The sequence below is a fragment of the Squalius cephalus genome (genome assembly GCF_949319135.1).
Source record: "Squalius cephalus genome assembly, chromosome: 13".
Classification (NCBI taxonomy): domain Eukaryota; kingdom Metazoa; phylum Chordata; class Actinopteri; order Cypriniformes; family Leuciscidae; genus Squalius; species Squalius cephalus.
In genome coordinates, this window is record NC_137134.1 from 26827011 (window position 1) to 26831457 (window position 4447).

The 4447-nt window shown below is 40.5% G+C and overlaps 1 long non-coding RNA gene across 3 annotated transcripts; it reads right to left on the bottom strand.

Annotated features, from left to right (window-relative positions):
* Nucleotides 1-2205, bottom strand: LOC307169796. Of its 3 annotated transcripts, none has more exons than XR_013823203.1 (3): nucleotides 2033-2205; nucleotides 1042-1191; nucleotides 1-32 (listed from the first exon to the last, which is right to left on the bottom strand). It is a non-coding gene; the product is annotated as an uncharacterized lncRNA (long non-coding RNA). The 3 variants fall into 3 exon arrangements; XR_013823204.1 differs by lacking the exon at nucleotides 1-32 and adding an exon at nucleotides 656-696; XR_013823205.1 differs by lacking the exon at nucleotides 1-32 and adding an exon at nucleotides 851-1002.
* Between the last annotated feature and the right edge of the window lie 2242 nt (nucleotides 2206-4447).

Below are 4447 nucleotides of genomic sequence, written 5' to 3' on the forward strand. Positions count from 1 at the left end.
CGGCCTGGCTGTTTTTTGTGTCAGTTTTTTCTCTAAAGTGAAAAAAGTATTAAAAAAAATGTAAATGTTAACATAAAAAAAAAAAAAAAAAAACACAAACAAGGGTTGTTCCAAGTGTAATTTATATATGACTGGAGAAACCTGAGAATAATTTGAGTTCCGGAAAAATAGTTACAGGTGTTTATTATTATTAAAAACTAATTTAGGCGGTGTTGTTGAAAGAGAAACATACAGAGAGTGAACCAATTGAGGGCCTGATGAAATAAGAGCATGAGAACAGTTTACTAAAATTATCAACACAACGTAAAGAATAATTTTGTCAACTTGTACTCACACTCATGTCATTCCAAACCTGCATGATTTCTTCTGTGGAAGATCATATTTTGAAAAATGACTCAATAAAAAGTCAATGGGATCCAATGGGATTTTCATTGTATGAACAAAACAGATTAAACATAATTCAAAATATCTTCTTTTGCATTCCACAGAAAAAAGTAAATAATACATGTTTGGAACAACATGAAGAACAATACTTTTCATGTCTTTATCAATAAATCATTGATAACTTTAACTTGCAGCCTGAATATGTCATTTTTATTTTAAAAAATAGAGGGAATGTGTCCGACAGTCAAAAATGTACTTACACAGAAAAAGAGTGACCTGTGCCTGAGTGGCTCTTTTGGGTTTATTATTTAGCTGTTTGACACACATCACAATTAAGGAAAAAAGAGAGAAGACAACTGAATATTAGTCAAATATTACATAAATCTATACAAATAAAAATGATTATTTTTTCATCAGTGATTATTGACTAATTAATATGTCAGGAGTTCTCATCTCTGGTCCTCGAAGTGCACTGTCTTGCAGTTTATGTCCAGACCTGATCAATCTCACTTGCTCTTTTAACCAAAAGAGCTTGATTAGCTTGTCCAGGCGTGCTGGACCAGGGTTGGTGCTAAAGTCTGCAGGACAGTGGTCCTCAAGGGCCAGAGCTGAGGTCCCCTGCAAAATGTTCTGAACATGACTAGATCGATCACTTACAGCAGTGGTGTCCAGTCCTGGTCATGGAGGAGTTTAGCTCCAGCCTGTCTGTAGTGTCTGCTGATCCTGAAGACCTCGATCAACTGGTTCAGGTCTGCTTAACTGGGGTTGGAGCTCAATTCTGCAATCAGGATTAGACTGCAATAAATACTGAAAAGAGAGAGGACAAACAACATTTCAAATACAGTATTTAATGTTGATCTTAACTTTAAGATTAATAAATGCTGTAGAAGTAATTGTTCACCAATTGTTGGTTCATGTTAACTAAAGCTAACAAAATGAAACCTTATTATAAAGTGTTACCATTTATTAATAATGAGAGAGTCGGCCATACGAGTATAAAATTAATTAATAGGAATCTTAAACTGGTTCAAACTAGGCTACTGTATTGTATTCATGTTAATACTAGGCACAAATGGCATTATAGCACTCCTTTCATTTGCCCTCCAGGTGGGCGTTCCTATAATGGTGTGAGTCATGTGACGTCACGTGAAATCAATGAATTAACCGTCCAGTGAATATTTTTACGTTAAATAAATTAGTTTACTTTCATTCACACATTTGGAAATTGCCAGCAAAACCTTTACAATACTATCAAAATCTCTCATATACTGTACACATACAATGTGATTAAAAGCCTAAATTACAGCTCAAGTTGCCTCTAGCTAGTAACAATTAGCTGCTACTGTTAACTTAAAGGTATAGCGGAGGATGTTTTACTTCCTGGTGGGTAGTCTAAACTATTGGTCCTCCTAATTGTCAATCATTCTGGTGAATCAATCAAACTTTTCAAAAAGTGGAGAGGGCGGGTCTTATCTAAAATTTGGAAAGATCCTCCGCTATACCTTTAACAGTTGAGATGCTAGCGGACTTTTCCTGAAGACACTAAATCATTTCTATAAAGTAAATATTCAAGCGTGTCATTTACATGAAAGAATGTGCCAGAAGCATTTGTATGTACTATTTGTGTAAGTTTGGGGACTAAACTTACCTGAAAGTAGTGAAAACAACAGTGAGAGACGGAGTTACTGCTTGTGTCAGTTGAGCTGTCGTCCCGTTTCCATGGTAACACCCTCCGCTCCAGTTCAAATGCGGCTCGAATGTTCAGCGCGAGCGCCCATTAAAACACGTAAAAGTCACGCAGCATTTACATAAACATAGAATTGATGGAGGGAATTATTTGATAATCAGATAAAAATATCTTGAAAACTTTGGTTTGTTCCATTTGTTCCTATTTTAATAAAACCTGTTTAATTATAACCTCAGTGAGATCAATTATGCAACATAATAACTTAAAAATAGCCATTAGGGAACGTTCTCTATAAGTTACTTTTAGGTTATTCAAAAAGTAACCACCCTGCAACGTTCTGGGAACGTTATTTTATGGTTGCAAAATAATAACTTAAAAATAACCATTAGGAAACGTTCTCTATAAGTTACTTTTAGGTTATTCAAAAAATAACCACCCTGCAACGTTCTGGGAACGTTATTTTATGGTTACATAAAAATAAAACCAAAAAAGAATGTTCCCCTAATGTTAGTATTTGGTTCCCAAAAAAATAACCAAACGGGAACCAAAAACTAGCGTTAGGGGAATGTTCTGTGTTAACTGGGTGGTCTGTCTGACTTTATCAGTCTGTCTGGGAACAGCTGCAACAAGCAAACAGGTAAAGATAGTACTTGTCTTGCTATCTTGTTGACTGTGTGCAGTTTTAGTAAAGTATGGGATGGACTGTTGAATGAAATAACATTTATGACATTTTACAGGATCGTTAAAATAGTTTGATTAACCCTGAGCTTCTAATCTTAAAACGTACTCGGTTACTAACGTAACCTCGGTTCTCTCTAGAAGAGGGAATGAGTACTTGCGTAAGTATCTTACGCTAGGGGAAAACCTATTTTCCTTGAGATATTAAAGCCAAAAATGATCCTTAATTTTGCAATAATGTAAAACGCATTGCAGCAGCATGCAGACATGGGCGGGACAGCTCGCGCGCCCATTGGCTGCTCTGCGGCAACTGCACCAGCCGTCAGAACGCCCATTACGTCATGTCCCGCCGAAAGCGGGTTGGGCTAGGGCTATAAATACGGCCCAGAGAGGCTGGTTTGGTCAGTTTTTTCATCGCTGAAGCGAATCAGAACGTGACGCATGCACGGCAAGATATGCAAGTACTCGTTCCCTCTTCTAGAGAGAACCGAGGTTACGTTAGTAACCGAGTACGTTCTCTTACGAGAGGTTCTCTCGTACTTGCGTAAGTATCTTACGCTAGGGGAACACAGTGTAAAACGCAGTGCGTGCTTGAGACATAACATATGGGGGACTTACGCACTTACGCACATATGGGGGACTTATCATAACATATGATAAATATGGGGGACTTACGCACTGCCCACAGAAGTATACAGACGATCAGTGATCGACACTCTAGCAGTTTCAGCATCCTGAGCCGATAGCATCGGGCGGGCAATACTGAAAAATTAAACCGAGAGCAACCTAGCTTGTAAAGCGGGAACCTCGAGGTTATAAAACCTTATAAATGTGGACGGGGAGGCCCAGCCTGCCGCCATACAGATATCTTGCAAGGCAATCCCACTGGACCAAGCCCACGACGAGGCCATGCCTCTTGTGGAGTGCGCTTTGACACCTATCGGGCATTGCAGGCCCTTGGATGTGTAAGCTAGCGCTATAGCATCAACTATCCATCTGGATAGACCCTGTTTTGATGCAGCTAGTCCCTTAGAACGTCCGCTGAACAAAACAAAGAGCTGCTCCGTCTGTCTGAAAACAGATGAGCGAGACACATAGGCTCTTAACGCCCTGACCGGGCAAAGGAAGCCTGCGTCCCCTTCCTCTTCAGATACCGGCAGGGCCTACAGGGAGATAACCTGTGCCCTAAACGGTGTATTGAGGGATTTAGGAACATATCCGTGCTTTGGTTTGAGTATGACTCTCGAGTCATTAGGCCCAAACTTCATACACGTCGCACTCACTGAGAGCGCTTGCAAATCCCCTATGCGCTTCACTGAAGCGAGAGCCAGAAGAAACACTGTTTTGAAAGACAAGAGTTTCAGGTCTATTGACTGTATTGGCTCGAATGGGGCACCTTTCATGGCTTCCAGAACCGTGGAAAGGTCCCAAACGGGAACTGAGGGAGGTCTGGGAGGGTTCAGCCTCTTAGCTCCTCTAAGGAAGCGACCTCTAGCTCCTCTAAGGATCGTTCCTTCCTAATGACTGGCCAAGCGGTGGTTCAGCGAACGCTGCTATGGCCGCCACATAAACTTTGAGCGTGGATGGGGTTCTGCCCTTATCCAGAAGCTCTTGTAAAAAGGAGAGAACCTCCGGCACCCCACAGCGTGAGGGTGAAGTGCCACTCGCTGTACACCAGCTAGTGAACACAGACCATTT